The sequence below is a fragment of the Humulus lupulus genome, chromosome 2 (genome assembly GCF_963169125.1).
Source record: "Humulus lupulus chromosome 2, drHumLupu1.1, whole genome shotgun sequence".
Taxonomy (NCBI): domain Eukaryota; kingdom Viridiplantae; phylum Streptophyta; class Magnoliopsida; order Rosales; family Cannabaceae; genus Humulus; species Humulus lupulus.
In genome coordinates, this window is record NC_084794.1 from 61,021,162 (window position 1) to 61,039,096 (window position 17,935).

A 17,935-nucleotide genomic window follows, 5' to 3' on the forward strand; every position below is an offset into this window, starting at 1 on the left:
AATGGACTGAGGTCGAACCCCTGGCCACGATTACCTCGAAAAAAGTTTTAGACTTTGTGGTAAAGAATATCATCTGCCGATATAGGATGCCCATGAAGATAGTGTCGGATAATGGTACCCAGTTCAACAGTGACATGTTTACCCATTTCTGTGAGAAGAATGGGATAATAAAAAGCTTCTCCTCCGTCGCCCATCCCCAATCAAATTGCCAGGTCGAACCAGTCAAAAAAACCCTAAAAAGCTCCATAAAGAAAAGGTTAGAGGAGGCTAAAGGGAGGTGGCCCGAGGAATTAACCTAGGTTTTGTGGGCTTATCGAACCATAGTTCGAACTTCAACAAGGCATACTCCCTTCTCCCTAGCATATGGATGTGAGGCCATGTTTCTGATTGAAGTTGAAATACCCACAATACGGAGCCATGCCTACAATCAGGCCTTGAACCAATCCCAGCTCGAAGAAAGTCTATACCTCATTGAAGAAAGACGAGATGAAACTCAATTGAAAAATGTTGCATACCAACAACAAGCTACCAGGTATTTCAACAAGAGAGTTCGAGATAGAAAATTCGGATTGGGAGATTTGGTACTAAGACATGTATTTTTGGCTAAACCCGTCTGCTGGAGTACTCGTACCTAACTTGGAAGGGCCTTACCGGATCAAGTCTATCATTCGGCCTGGGGTATATAAATTAGCGAGATTAAACGGAGAGTTGGTGTCGCAAGCTTGGAACGGTGAACATCTATGACCTTATTATCAATAATGTAGGAAGGGTGTTTTTGTTGTACCCAAGCTTTGTTAATTTTCAGACATTTGTTAATAAAATGTTAAACTTTGCTCCAAAAGTTATTTTCTTTATTTTATGTTGTATTTTTTGCAAACTCACTTAATTCAATAACCTATGGTCACACTCATAGGATATTAAAGGGGCATCAATGGTATACAATCATACCATAAGTTTGAAAAATAAATAAAATAAAATAAATTTGTCTGGATCATTAACCAGACATAAAAGTTTTAAGTATACACATAAACTAATAATGTATGCATCATTAACCCGACATAGAAGTTATAAGTGTATACGCGAGCTAAGATGGTCTTGACATAGCCAGACTATAAAAATTATAAGTGTATGGATTAATAACCAAACACGCGAGTTAAAGCTGTCTGGATATAACCAGATTCGCGAACTAAGATAGTCTGGTCATAACCAGACTATAAAAATTATAAGTGTAAGGATTAGTAACCTAGCATGCGAGCTAAATAAGTTTGGAACAAACCAACTAAAACTAATCGATAGAAAATTTGAATTTAAATAAACCTACTTCGAATTAAGTTGAATCTGAGGCTGGAAAATTTTGCAAAAATTAGTTTCGACCTCACAACCTTGAGGAGCTACTCGAGGACGAGAAAAGTGACTAGAAGAGAAAAATATAACTAAACTACTAAGATTACATGCCATATGTACTTTCGAGTGCATGGTAAAAGTAAATTTTGACCTTGACAATAACAAGGTCGGTCATGGATATGTCGAGTCAACTGTGCATGCATGCATTGAAACTCGAGCTTAAATCCAACAAATGTGTTTGTACGAATAAACAAACATAAAAACAAGCCTTTAGTATAACATGCTTGAAATATTTCGGCCCAGAAATGTAAAGCAAAAGCTGAATGTGAAAAAAAAATGCATAAAGGTTTTTGAACAAGAGAATCATATACATAAAGATTAAAATTACTATCTAAATAAATATAAAATAGCCCTAGAATGAGCTATGCATTGTCTTTGCCCCAAGGGCATAAATATATAAGAAGAAGGGGTATTGCAAAAAACTTAATGGGACGCAGCCCATGACCTCTCTTTTATGAAGCAGGCACATCCCCATCAACTGCACCAGACTTCTCCGCTTCCTCCTCTGCCTCATCCCTGGCATCCTCCCCATTGAGTCGAGCTTGCCACCTCTTGAGGAATTCATCTTTGAGGTTGTCCAGAAAGCTAGTGTCGAGATTAGCGTTGTTGGCCCTGATACAGTACATGACCATGTCAACAGCATGATCCTTCTTCTGCTTAAACTCATCGAGGAGGCGAGCCTTCTCACCCTCGATTATATCAAAGGTGTCTTTCTTCTCCTCCTCGAGCTAGGCATTCAGCTCTTCAAGCTTCTTGATTCTGGAGTCTCTCTCCTTGATTTCAGAATCATTGACCTCCAGTTTTGACTCAAATTCGGACACCGTTGACTTTGCAAGCTTGAGCTCATCTGCAAACTTCATCTGAAGGTTCTTTGCCTCCTGAGCATAGGACAGACTCGTGTGAACTTCGTTGTTCAACTTGTAGTTAATTTGAGCGAACGCGACGAAAGCCTGTACACAAACAAAAATGGGTTAGTAAACATACATGATAAGTCTGAATGAGCAACATGACAGAGTAAAAGGACTTACCGAGGTGAGGAGCTCGCTGCCCTTGTCAAAAATTGTATTGGTGTCGTGGAAAAAGGTGAGAAACTGCCATTGAGGAGCGCCAAGATTATTGAGGCTTTGGCCAATTCGAGATAGTACCTCCGAGTCCAGACTAACTTCGTGTGTCCCCGCAGCGTTATCGATCACATACTCGGGGACATGGGGCAAGACCGACAACAAGCATTCCTGTGTGGGAACCTGCTTCTTTGGAGCCGGAGCAGTCTTTTGAGAAGTTTGGATTGCAGAAGGAGGCGGGGGAAGTGAGATCTCGGAGGATTCTCTAGCCTCGGGGTTTGGATCAGCAGGTAGGCTCGGGCCATGGGTGTTCGAGACAGGAGGTGTTGCCTCGGATTTTTTCAAAATTTTGGAGGGGCGCCCCGCTCTCTGCGATGCTCTCGAGCGTTTTCTTTGCTTAGCTCCTGAGTGAAAGTTAAGCATGTTTTCTGAATCAGACTCCATGTTGCTTGCACATACACAATTTACACATTAGTGATCGAGCCTAAACATAAAAAAGAAACAAGGCTAAATTCAAGTAATCCCCCTATGTTCAAAGGATGCTGGGGAAGTCCCTTCTCTATATGTGGGGGATAGCCTTGAAAATTCTCTATAGACATTGGTCCCATATTGAACAATGACCCATCCCAAACTTCATTTAAACTATACATAGTTTGGAATTTGCCTAACCAGCTATCAAACCTATGAACCCTATCATCTACCCAAGACCAAGCATGGAAGTTGTCTCTAGGATCCAGGAATAGGATTAGAGTGTCGGGTTTGTGCTTAAGTAAAATAGGAGACCACATGGCAGAGCTAAGTATAACTTTACCTCCACCACCCGAGCTCTAGGCCTTGTCTTGGGCTTCATTTCCCAAGGTGGGCCTGTCGTGACGGCGAGCCATAGAGGGACGGGCCCGTGAGCTCGACAACTTCTGCCTCGGGGGGAGCTCCTCAGTGGGAAGTGGCACGTGCTCCCACTTAAGGTACTTGCAGTATGCAGAGTCTTCTGTCGACTGGTCTTGCTCCAAGAGGCATCAGGCTCGAAGCCGTTCTTCATGGAGAAGATAAGATAGGGAACGTCAACCATACGATAGTTGGAGCAGAGTTGTCTTGTGCTCTGCCATTGACTCTGAAGGAGTAGGACGGTGATAGTTGGCTGGATAAATGGATACGTGTTATTATTTTGAGCCTATTCATTAAACGAACAAAAAAAGAATAAGTATGAGTACTTACATATGCGTTGGAATGAGTAGAATTTGGAGGGAGCAAGGCCATCCTTCCAGAAGGAATCCAACTTGAAGTTTGGAGGATGGTTTGGAATATCCTCAAAAATCTTCTTCTCCTTCGGATAGCTCCAGAAATAGTATAAGCCATCCCCTCCCCAAGCTTGAGAGGGGTTGGTTTTCAGACAAAAGAGATACAGAATCTCTTGTGGTGAGGATCCTTCCCACTTCAGCTCGTGGTACAGGGACTTGAGGGTAGACAGAACCCTATAAGAATTGGTTTAGAGTTGGAATGGGGCGAGCCCAAAAAAATCTAGAAAATCCTTAAAAAAGGATTTCAAGGGTAGTAAGGCTCTGCCTTCATATGCTCACGACTCCAGGCCGTGAGCTTAATTTTACTGTCAGGTTTTCCATCACCCGGGGCATAGCAGCTCCGCTCATTTGGAGTCCCAGGTTGACACATCACTGTGTCGGAGAGCTTTAGGCCATGGAAAGCTAGAATCTCAGAGATTAGGCCCGTTGAGGTGACTGAGCTCCAATAATGTTCCGCCTAAAAAAAAACCCTGTTGTAGGGTCAGAATATATGCTGCACAAGAAGTAGAAGGGTGATCTGAAGCGTCCTCCATCAGGGAGAAGGAAAGTACACCGGGCTCGTAAGCAACTGTAACTTTGAGTTTGGGATAGAGCGGGATAGGTCTGATCTCGGGATCCGGATCTGGATATATCGCGACCCGAAGTTTCTTTCTTTTTCTTTTCTCGACCTCGTCATTCTGACGTCAGAAATGGTCTCAGATGTCCTCTTGTTCGCACTTCGTGTGGTGCTCGCGTATCAATCACTAGTTCCGAGTGAAGGGAGACTCCAGACTAGGAGTTGATGGAGGGTAAGGAATTGCGAGCAATGACCCCCACCAATTCTCAAAGTTCTACGACATCTAACAAGAAAAAATAGGGTGAGGGTCAGGCATGCAAGGAGTCAAAGAATACAATTTTGGTGATTCGAGCTCAAAAGCCCGAGATCACGGAGTAAACTCAATCAAGACTGAGGCCTCGAAAGACCAAATCAAATTCAAAATGGAGCCCCGAACTATTGTAAAGTTCAGGTTTCTAGCGTGTACTTAACAAGAGAGTGAGGAAGTTTGGATTCATTTTAAGGATCCCGGATTTTTAGGGATAAAGCTTACGGTTACCCAAAAAGGTGGAGTTCTGCAGTTAAAAACCCTAATTCAGAACCCCCATTTCTTGGCTTACACGATACGCTATTATTTGAAAAATCCTACCTTTGCATTTTTTGCACAAAATCTGGGTTTGAAACCCATGAATAAAATTTTTTGGAATCCTAGTTTTATGTAGTATCAGCTAAAAATGTTGCTAAGGCAACTAACTAGTGTATATATTCATATGGAATGAAAAACATAAAAATGCACGAAGAAAGAGTCAAGAACAAACACTTACACACAGAAGCTTCCATATACAGTGAAATCGATGACTGGAGAAGAGGTTGCAAGAATGATCTCACGGAGTTGAAAAGGCCAAGGCTGTTTTGTCTTCTCAGTTTAGAGAACATGCAAAAGAAAAAAAATGAGTTTTTCGGCTCTGGTTCGTTTTTATTTCTCTCTAAAGCTTGAAACATAAAAGTGAAGAGGAGGAAGAAGATGAAACTATATATATATATATGTCCCAAAAGGAGGTTAAGGGTCGAGCTAATCTAGGCCTTTGGCTGGATTTGGTATTCGATCAGACAGTTAGGTGCAAACGTGATGATGGCGACAAAAAGCTGAAATGCGAAAAGACGCGGGTATGTTGAAAAAGTACTCGAGTACTCTGATTGAGCAACCCGTGGCTGACGTGTGTCCACATTCGATTGTAGTAGGTGACTCAATTTTTGAAAGTGGCAGTTCAAAAGTGTCATTCTCATAGGATTCGAACTGATACTTATGAGGGGCAAAATGTTACACCCAGTTTCGAGAATGGAGATTTTCGATCTCGAAATTCAGGCTCGTAAGATGTAAGCTCCAAATAAGTTTATTCATCATGTAATCAGCATTAATAAAAAAGTCAAGGACAATCTCGCTAAGCAGTAAAAGCGATAACATCGGAATTGGTGAGCTCGGAAACTACGAGGTCTCGGAGGAGTTCCGAGATTATAAGTCGGGCTCGAAGCCATAGTGACAATAGTTCAACACTTGTATAAATCTCCTACCATCAGACAAAACGGTTCAAGCTCGAGTGTTGTGAGCTCGGAGAGGATGATCTCGATAACATCACTTGTTTAGAATATAGGCGAACCGAGGTGTTGAGCTCGAAATGGGTGAATGGTCTCGAAGGCGTGTGAGTCTAGTGTCCAGGCTCGTAAGTTGTGTGTGAACATGTATATTTTTGTAAAATCCCTATGTTTAAGGGATCATATGTAATCTGTTATTAAATCTCAAATATCATGGGATATATACGCATACGTAGTAATTGTATACATTTATTTAATTGATTTGTATCATAACTCCCTGAAATCTGTGGGAAGATATTTGCTGAACCACTCTATAAATAGAGTGGAACAGTTCATTTATGAGGACGGAAAAGTAGTATTGGGAAGACTCTGTAAAATTGCTTCCAGAAAGCTTTGAGAGAATTCCAACAAGTGAATAACACAGACTCGTGGAGTAAGCAGATTTTAACTGTTGTACCACGTAAAAAATCGTGTCTATATTGTTTGTTTCCTCTGGTATTTTTGTTTAATTGCTCTTCATTTTTAAGTTGACGAAAAGCTTCGTCAACAATTTTATACATTCTTTTTAAAACTTAATAATAGTGTATATAAAGTTACTTGTGTGCATATATATATATATATGATTAGTTATAAGTTGTATTATATAAAAATTTGCAAAATAAAAAATAAATATGTACAATATAAATATTGATAATCACGTGATAGTTCAATTATTAATATTACAAATTTGTAGGTAAGAGTTTTTTTAATGAAAAACTAATTTAATTTATAAAACCTTTAAATATTTTTAAAATGTCATGAAAATATATTTTTTTCAATATCATGTTTGGTATTGTTATAAATTAAGTGGTCCAATTTTTTTTAAGATTGATTCATCATTTTTTTATATTTTATTTATGTATTTTGAAAGAAAAAATAAAAATATCATTTAGGGACCTAAATGATATCATTTGAAAAGATTGGGGACCTAACTGATACAAAATTAATTTTTTGGACCTAAGTGTTACAAATTGTAAAAAATAGAGGCTGCAGCTGAAAAAATTCATATTTTAAACAGAGAAAACAAGTCCATTCACTTGTTTAATTTACAAAATTAATAAACAGAGTTTAAAATAAACAAAATCCAAAACTAAAACAAATGAAAACTATATTTCTCTTTTTTTTTTGTACATTAATACATTTATAATATGGTGTAAATAATTTATAAAATTGATTAATAAAATATAAAATTTTAAATAAATAAATATAAAACTAAAATAATATATAAAATTATGTTTGTTTAATTTTAGATTTTTTGTTTTAAATTTTAGTTTTATTAATTATTTTTTAAAATTATATTGATATATTTTAAGTAAGAGTATTTTTGTCTATTGATTTTTTTTTTACTAAATGCAAGCAAAAAGAGCAAGTTTCAAGTTTCAACTATTTAAAATAACAACATATTATTGTTTTGCTTTTTCGAAAACTCAAACTTAAACTTAATAATGAGTTTAAACCAGGTGACCAAAGTGGTCATGATATTTCCCATATATTTATATTTAAGGCTTTTCCTCTTGCCATATATTCCGTTGTTAGCTATAACTTAAGTGTATAAATTATTTAAAATATTTTTGACTTATAAATATAGTATGGGTAATCAATTATTTCAATGACCAAATGTGCTAATTAACTTTCTATGTTTTCTATTCATGACCCTGTATTTGTTGATGTACATTAAGAGGTAAGTAGTTTAGGGGGTGAGAAATGGAGTAAAGAATGAATAATTAATATTAGTTTTTAGATGAGTGTTAAAGAGACTCTATAGGCCCCTCTCTTTTGCACTTTTTTTTTTTAGTTTGATGACATTTGTCATTTTGTAAACAATGTATATTTTTATAAAATAATTAGTGATAATAGTTTAACTTTATTATATTATGCCACTATAATTAAATCAACCAACTTACTTTTTATTTTTTATTTTGGTGAGAATAAAAATTAGAAAAATAAATAATTAATCATGTTTTATTTCAACTTTCATATAATTACGCAACTATTGAAAGACTTATTTAACACTTTTGTCCAAAAAAAACACTTATTTAACACTTATGTTACATTTTCAATTTTATATATAAAATAATGCACCACTAATTAATTGATGCAATATCATTATAGAAAAAAAAAGTGGTTGCGCAGTTCATGGAGTTAAAATTGTGCATGTAGTATAACATTGTTAAAAGTTTGAATAGAACACTGATGCCATTCCAAATGGGTAAACTTACTTTATAGGGTCCAAGTAGTAAGTTGATCGAAGTATTAATTAAGCCCCTTTTGTTTAAATTAATGTTTTATATAATTGTCTTTTTCCATATTTTTTCTTTAACGAATGTTTAAATGGTACCTAGGATACATTCCCACTCCACGAATAAGCCACACTGATAAGAACAAATTAGGGCCCTGTTGTCTGTATTTTCACCCAAAGATACATGATCGTTCGAGTAGGACATGTGGCAAGATGTGTACTTCTTTTAATGAGGCAGTCCACACCTCGAGGATCAATCCTCGGGGAGTTGGTCCTACAGTCGGAGATTACTCCTCTCAGATAGAGGAAGAATGCAGACATCCCCAGGGCCACGTCCTGAGAGCTACGAAAATTTTTCCAAGGCTATGTCCCAAGAGTTGTTTAGCAGTCCACAGGTTTCTTACCATCAGTTATACTCCATGCCGATAACTTTGTCCTCGAGTTCTAAAAGATAAGTCAGGTGTCGGCCAATGCAGGTTAACAACATCAAGGGAGTACTTGACAACCTTTTTGGGTGATCTGTCTACAGTGTTGTCGATGGTACGACTCGACAATTCACACTCCCACTACGCCGTCTGACACGGAAATACGTACAGCATGCCCTCACAGTACCAGGGGCATGTTCCCCATAAAGTGGGTACCTTTTTGCAGTGGGCATTGCGGATCTCACTTAGGCTGTGGTCTCTATTGATTGCAGCCTAATGCATTGAATTGGTGTTAATCCCCCAATAACAGGAAGAATGTATATTAATGACAAATGATTAGTATTAATTACCCCAGCCTCTATAAATAGAGTTGGGAGTCTCCTTATAAAGGGTTGGGTTTTTTAGAGAGAAAACGCATTGTACTCAGAGCAATTTAAACGCTGCCTGAGAATATACCATTGGAACTTGCCATCACAAGCTTCCAATCCTCTTAATACCAGAAACTCATTGACTAGGGTTATCTACAACCCGAACCACGTAAAAATCATTGTGTTCGTATTTCTTGTTTCTTTAATCTCTTGTTTTAAGGTTGATAGCGAAAAAGGCTATCATTTTAGTCAACATTTTAGTGCTTTCATTGAGAGCTTGAAGAAAGCATTTGGATCACTTACAGCTATGATGACTACATGAAGAAATGTTACAGATGATATACTCCCTCCTACCGGAGTCAAAGGAGGGGAACCCAGTCGGTAGCCACCTCAGGACGTAGTTGAGATGGCAGAGGACTACGACGAAGACGCTGAATACAACGGCGAAGATGACGGCGTCGACCAGGGTACTATGAGGAAGAATATCCTCAGCCCATGGATGCTGTAACGCCCTACTACCTTAGAGTCATTACTAAGTGAGTTTAAAATGTGCAATTAACTCGCTCAACGAGGCTTTTAGAACAAAAGTGTGACTAAACAAAAAGACAAGGCTGTAATCTTTAAAAGTACTTCATTTCACTAAAAGTTCCAGTAGTTTAACATTTGGGATCCCAAAACGAGGTTTGTAAACTATTTACAACTCAAATTAGATACACAGTTGACAAACTATCAAAACATAATTTAGTACAGCCATTTCTCAAAAATGCCCCCAACCAAGCAGTCGGGTAGGCCAAACATGTACGCACTGCCCCCACGCTCTCCGTACTCATGGCTGGTTGACTTTCTCCTTGCCCTTACCTGCAACACAGAGCACCCATGAGCCGAAGCCAAGCAAGAAAACTCAAACAGTACATAACATATGCATAATATACAGTCACTACAGCAGACAGCTCATAACTAGTCAGACAGTCCATAAAATCTAACACATGTATGACCATGCCGTCCCAGAAGTGTTACCAAAGCCTGGGATCTCGATCTACACCGTAAGGATATCCCATGTATCCATTGGGGTCTCACCCTAACCACGAGCACTCCATGTGCTAAGTGGTATTCCCGGCCCCACTGTCGTTCTCTGCCCTTCGCCGTTCATTCTGCTATTACCACATTTAGCATTCTTAAATAAAAATCAGATATATAATCATTCATTTTAAGCTATATCCTAGCAATGATACAATTTAGGGCCGCGCCCTGCAACAATTCTATGGGCCCAAGCCCTGCTCTACAGGTGCTACAGTTTTCTTACTTGTATCCCGAGCTTTCCGATGCACCAAGGCCACGAGCACGGTCCTCTAACCCGAGCCTCTCCAAAGACCTAGTCACAACACATATAAACACCCTTTAATGCTAACCAATCCAAAACCACTTCCTGGGGCCAATCCCACACTCTCGGAATCCCCAAATTCCTAAAACAATACATCGGAAACATCCCTCGAACCCTCGGAGCAAAAGCTCAAAATTGCAAAATTCCATGTTCTAGAAATGGTCTAGCGCTGTGGCGCTGCCCTTGAGGGCCACAGCGCCCAGCAAGTCAGAGAGCACTCCCCCTTCCCAGAAACAGCCTCGCGCCGCAGCGTCCAAGAACAGAGCCGCGACGCTCCTTCGCGAACCCAGAAATCTGGGTTTTCCCCTGCGTTTTTCCCAAGCTAAAACCACTCCAAATCATCCCAAATAAGTACCTAAGCCCCAAAACCAATTAAAAACCCCAAATGAACCCTTAACAACCTATAAACATCATAAACAAACTAAATCACACCCAAAAATCCACTCTTGGGTTTCAAATTTCAGAAACCTAAACTATGGCTTCTAAGACTTAGACCATAGCTTGAAAAATATGAACCTTGCTTCTAAAATCTTAAACCACATCAAAAACAAAATGTAAACATGTTAGAACTCTTACCTCAATCAAGAATCTGGCTTGAACCCTTCTCAATTCCAGCCTCAAACCTCTTTCCTCTTGAGTATCCTAGTTGAATTTCCAAGTAAAACCAGCCATTCCCCCTTTAGATTCCCACACTCATTCTCTGAAAATTTAGACTTAAATTCAACAAAAATAGAGCACAAACTCTTACCTCTGAACAATTTTGGCCTAAGCTTGATCTTGGTTACTTCAAACCTCTTGATTCTCCTCCTAAGACTCAAATTCAGCTTCCTTCTTCAGCTCCTCTTTTGTTCTATCTCTAGGTCTCAAATTTTAGCATAAACCAACTATCACCAAGTGTAGTACGTAAATTCCGTTTTCCTTCTGCTGAAGGTAATCTAAATCCCTGCCAAGTTACTATCCTATCCTCCCATAGTTATCCTCTCCTAGCTAAACCTCAAGGGCACTCTTGTCCTTTCACTTATATTACAATTCTACCATTTTTCCACCTAAACTTGTTACTCCCAGCAGTTACTAATAGTTACCCAAGTTACTCAATCACCAATAACCATTAATCACAAACCCTCAACACAACTCACAAAATTCCCCAAAGTACCCCAAGGCTCCTCCCGAGCCGGGTATCAAATCTCGTTGTGACTTTTGAGTTATCTAGCTCTCTAAGACCGTCTCGGCATGTGCTTTACATTAATATCACCACACCCACGTTGTACAAACCACATAATATAATTATCACATTTATGCCCTCAACGGGCTAAAATTACCAATTTACCCCTATCATGCAAACGGGGCCCACATGCATATTTATACCACCTAAATATGCATTCTAATCACATATTCATTTAAGTTCATATATTATCATATTAATTCACTTATTGCCCTCCAGGCACGCTAATCAAGGTCCTAAACCTTATTAGCAACTTGGGATGTTACAGATGCGGAGGAGATGCCGGAGGTGGTGATGCTCCATGAGCAGGTGGCCTCCCAACAACAAAATATTGATGCACAAGGGGGTAATATCGTTGCCCTACAGAAGATGATGCTTTCCATGAAGGCCACTCTTGTAGCCCAGGGGTTGCGAGTGGACCCTAATGGTGGTTCACCAGCTGGGCACCCAACTGGCGTGCCACCTGCGCACTCCATTGGAGTGCCACCTGTTAATGTAGTTGGAGTGCGTCCCGAGCACCTGACTGCGGAGGCTCGAGACCTGCCAGCTGAGGTGCCCGCCGGGCACCCAACAGGGATTGGAACCCTGATGCCAATGCAGGATCGTGGTAAGGGAAAGGTTGACAATAATCCTGCTCCAGAGAAGAAGAGGGCTCATCAAGAACCCGAAGGCCACCAAGTTCCTCAGCAGGCTGGCAAAGGTAATGGCCCAGGGGCCCGAGGGCACCACAAGCAGTCAGCACCAGTGGAGCTCGGGGCGTTTCGCCCCATCAGGCTCATACAGATCGTGTGTGGCCTGGAGCTGGTGTCCCCTCGGAACCTAACCATCCCTGTAGGAATAAAAATATAGGGATTTGCTCGAGGAATGCCCCACAAAACTAAGAACGCGACATCAGTGTCTCGATAAACGAAAACGTTGATTCTGATGGAGAGACCGAAGTGACTCGTCCTAAGGGTAACAATGCATTTTGAGGACAAGGTGACCTACGAGACAACCTCAATGCCCAAAGATGCAATAAGGCAAGAGGATGTGAGCCCACTAGGACAGTTTTGTCAGACTTTCAGGATAATCTCAACGCTCGGAGAAGAGATAACCAAGCTCAGAGCATCAACTGGGATCATGACCCGCTCCGTGCGAAATTAGAAAGACTGAAGCGAATAATGCTTAGAATGGCCAAACGACAAGGCCACAAGTCGGACTCGAAAGAGGAAAAAGTGGAGCCATGCGCCCCTCACATTGTTGAGGCCCTTATACCACCAGGCTTCAAAATTCTACCAATACCACCCTATGACAGCGGCTGGGAGCCCACAGACCACCTGTCTAAGTTCAACAAGTTAATATCGATGCATCGTGTCTCCGACAACGCTAAGTGTCATGTGTTCTTGTTCACCCTGACTTGGCCAGCAAATGAATGGTTTAAAAAGCTCTGACCAGGGTCCATTCAATCATGGCATCAGTTATCGTCTACCTTCTGACAACAATTCATAGGAGTTCAGAAGGTAAGCTTTGAGGTCAACGCCTTGGCCAACATAAAGCAAGGGCCCTTCAAGACCCTCAAGGCCTACATCCAACACTTCAAGGAGGAAGCAGCGAGAACCAAAAGGATCGATGATGGCCATCAGTTGATGGCATTACAAGCTGGCATCTGCGCAAGGTCCTTGCTTTGGGATGATCTCTAATGGAGGGGATGCCGACGTCTAGACGACTTCATTCATCGAGCACAATAATATATCAATTGGGAGGATGCTCAGATCGAGGCATTCGGAGCATCCACCGTTTTCCCTACTTCGGCCGCACCCAGCCCCGTGGCTTCGTGAATCCAATATTCCCCTTTTTTTCCCATTCAACCGAGTTTGGAGGAAGTCCAACCCAGCCAAAGCGTTCCACCTTCCGATTATAGCACCATGCCCGCTCCTAGATTCAGTATGGCTCCAGGAAGGTATGGGGCAGCGCCCACTAGATATAGCTCTTTTCAGCCTACATTCAGTGCTAGAGTTGTTGCCCCCTCCCAACTTGTCGAATCTAGTTGAGCTCCCAACAACAGTAGGCGCGGGGGGAAAGAAAAGGGTCGTAGGCCTAAGGGAAGTGGAGCCACACAGGCCAAGCAGGGAGTAACATCTGGCAAGAAAATGTCTCACAGTATTCTGAGTATACCGACTTGGTAGATTCCCAAGAAAATATCTTCGTGGCCACGACACAACACGTTCACTACAAGAAGCCACAACCCATCTAGAGAGACTGGGAAAGGAGGGACCTTAGCAAATTTTGTCGTTTCCACAATGACATAGGGCACCACACCAATGAGTCCTGCCAACTTAAGGACGAGATTGAAAATCTCATCAAGCTGGGACCCATCCATTAATAAGCTAAGGGTGGATCGCATCAAGCGCAACCTCTCGTGGTAGGACCAGTGGTCCCACCTATTGCACCACAGGTCTTAGCAATAGCTCCTATAGTTCTCCAACATCCAGTGGCCCAAGAACCTCCTCCGGTGAATGGGCGAGTAGGAACCATCTCAGGAGGGCCACAGTTGGGGGGTACTTCATGAAGCTCACAAAACAGGTATGCATGAGATTTGAATCATGATGATGAGGTAATGGCTTTGGCCCAGTTGCCTGCCCAAATGCCACGAATGACTGACCGAGTCATAACATTCTCCGAAGACGATGCTTGGAGAATGTTTTTCCTGCATCATGACCTGTTGGTGATTGAGAGCCAAATCTCCAACAAAATGGTGGCGCGGATCCTAGTAGACAATGGGAGTTCAGTGAACATCCTGTTTAAGTTTACCTTCGAGAAAATAGGGCTGACCACGGCAGACTTGTCCCCGTGCGCCTCAACACTCTACGGATTCTCAGGAGAGGCCCTCATCTCGGTGGGGCATATAAATCTTCCTGTGACGCTTGGAGAGGTGCCACGCCAGGCCTTCAAATACTGCACCTTTGTGGTGGTGGACTGTTCCTCAGCGTACAACGCCATCTTGGGTTGACTTGCACTGGTGGAGTTTGGAGTCGTCACCTCCATCCGCCATTTGTGCATAAAGTTCCCCACAGAGGCAGGAATTGGTACGGTCCACGAAGACCAGAAAGAGGCAAGACAGTGTTACAATGTCTCCCTCAAAACTCATGTGATGGTGGTGGAGGAAGGCCCTAAGAAGCCCGATGCAGCGGAAATGCAATTTTTCTAGGAGACTGGGCCCGATGAGTTGGACCTAAGGGTTCAAGAGGAGAGATCCATTGAACCAATAGAGGAGGTGGAGGAGGTACTTCTTGATACCTCCACCCCCGATAGAAAAATAAAAGTTGGGGGAAGCCTGAAAGCAGAAGTCCAAGAGGCATTGATAGGCTTCCTCCGAGTGAACCAAGATGTGTTCGCATGGTCACATTCTGACATGACTGGTATTGATCTAAGCATCATATGCCATGCCTTGAATATCGATCCCAGCTTTGCTCCCGTCCAGCACAAGCAACGGACGTTTGATCAAACTTGGAAAGAGGCCCTCAAGGCCGAAGTGGACAAGCTCATCTCCAACGGATTTATTCGAAAAGCCCAGTACCCTAGGTGGCTGTTCAATCCTGTTCTCGTGCCAAATCCAAATGACACCTGGAGGACATACATTGATTTCTCGGACCTTAACAAGGCTTGTATGAAGGACTGCTTCCCACTTTCCAAGATAGACCAGATGGTCGATGCCACATCTAGCTACGAGTTGTTGTCATTCATGGACACATACTTCAGATATAACCAGATATACATGCATGTCATAGATCAGAATCATACTAGCTTTCAAACCGATAAGGTTGTCTATTGTTACATCGTGATGCCTTTCGGGCTGAAAATTTTTGGCATCACGTACCAGAGGTTGGTTAACAAGATGTTCAAGAACCAGTTGGGATGGAACATGGAGGTTTATGTGGATGACATATTGGTCAAGTCAAGGACCTCCTCTGACCATGTGGGCGACTTGACTAAGGTTTTCACAGTGCTCTGTTGGTTTGGAATGAAATTAAACCCCCAAAATTGCACATTTGGGCCTTCAGTAAGTTCCTAGGCTTCATTGTTAGTGCTCGAGGAATTGAGGCAAACCCCAAAAAGATTAAGGCCCTAATCGTGATGCCATCCCCTTAAAAACATAAAGGTGTTCAGTGCCTGATAGGGAGGATCGCATCTTTGAGTCGTTTTGTCTCCAAGGCAACGAACAAGTGCATCCCTTTCTTCAATGTTCTCTGAGGAAGTCAAAGGTTTGAATGGACAAAAGAGTGCGAACAAGCATTCCAACGGCTCAAGGCGCATATGGAAAATCCTCCGATTCTGTCCAAGCTAATGGACTAAGAGCCTCTCCTACTCTACATGGATGTCTCGGAGGATGCCATCAGTGCCACATTAGTATGGGAAGAAATTCGTGTTCAGTACCCTGTCTATTATGTTAGAAAAAGGCTCCTCGGGGCAGAGTCTAGGTACTTACTGATGGAGAAGCTAACTTTTTGTTTAATGATGGCCTCTCAGAAGCTAAGACCCTACTCCCTAGCGCATCTGATTAAGGTCCTCATAAACCATCCCCTCAGACAAGTCCTTCAGAAACCTGAGTCGTCGGGAAGGCTCTTGAAGTGGTCGGTGGAGATAAGTTAGTTCGACATCACCTACCATCTAAGGACTGCCATAAAAGGTCAGGCACTCGCTGATTTTATCACCGAGTGCACAGGGAATCAGGAGAAGACTGAGGGTACCCTAATGGTCGAACCAGCTTGGAAGTGGTTTGTCGACGGGTCTTCGAATGAAAATAATGTCGGGGCTAGACTTATTCTATTTTCCCCCGAGGGTCACAGAGTGCATAGAGCCATTCTCTTTGGGTTTAGCACCTCTAACAATGAAGTGAAATACGAAGCCTTAATCACTGAGCTCTGCATAGCACTGGAGCTCAAGGCTGAGGGGCTCGAGATCTTTAGCGATTTCCAACTCATTGTGAACCAGGATCCCACAGAGTACCAGGTCCGGGGAACAAAGATGGCAGCATACCTGGAAAAGCCTCAAGAAATGCTACATAACTTTCGAAGATTCACTATTCAGCAGGTGCCACGAGAGCAGAATTCCAATGCTGACGCCCTGGCTAAGCTGGCCACAGCCAAAGATGATAAGTAAATCAATGTGGTCTCCATTGATTACTTGGAGTCTCCGAGTATCTCGAATCTAGACGAGGTGGAATCTATACAACCCCAAGATGGGTGGATGGAGCCAATAGTCAAATATCTCATCTCCGGAGAGCTACCCCAAGACAAGAAGGCAGCTTGTAAGTTGTTGTATCAAGTACCGAGGTACATAATCATGGATAATAGACTTTACAGTCGAGGTTAATCCATGCCTTTTCTCTGGTGTGTGTCCAAGCAAGAAGCCAATTTGATACTCCAAGAAGTACACGAGCGCTTTTGCGGAGATCACACTAGGGGGCAGAGCCTTTCCAAAAAAATCTTAAGGCAAGGATACTTTTGGCCCACCATGAATGGGGATGTGATGGATTATATCAAGAAATGCGACAAATTCCAATGCTTTGCCAACATCCCCCGAGCACCTCCAAATGAACTTACACAAATTACTATCCCATGGTCTTTTGCTGTCTGGGGCATCGACCTTATTGGGTGCCTGCCCACAGGGAAGGGAGGAGTGAAATATGTCATAGTGGTCTTCGAATACTTCACGAAGTTGGTCGAGGCTGAGCCACTCGCTACGATCATCTCTAAAAAAGTCTTGGACTTTGTCATTAAGAACATCGTTTGTCAGTACGGGCTCCTGAAGAAGATAATCTCTGACAACAGATTGCAGTTCGACAACAAAGTATTTACGGACTTCTGTCAACAATATGGAGTCATTAAGAGCTTCTCCTCCATGGCCCATTCGCAAGAAAATGGCCAAGCGGAAACGGTTAACAAGACACTCAAGCCCACTTTGAGGAAAAGGCTGGAGCAGGCAAAAGGATCTTGGCCCAAGGAGCTGCCTAGGGCATTGTGGAGCTACCGCACCACTGCCAGGACCTCCACTAGCCATTCTCCCTTCTCGATGGCATATGGGTATGAGGCTATGCTCTTAGTTGAAGCAGTAATCTCCACACACCGACGGGATACGTATGACCCGACCACGAACCATGCTTTACTTCAGGAATCCCTGGACCTCGTGGAGGAACTACGCGAAGCTCCTCAACTTCGAGTAGTGTCCTACCAATAGAAAGTAGCCAGATATTTTAACTCCAAAGTGAAAGATAGAGAATTTGGGGTCAGAGATCTACTGTTGTAAAAAGTCTTCTTAGCCACCCGAGACCCTGGTGCAGGAGTGCTGGAACCTAACTAGCAGAGCCCATACCAAGTCGAGAGCGTTGTGT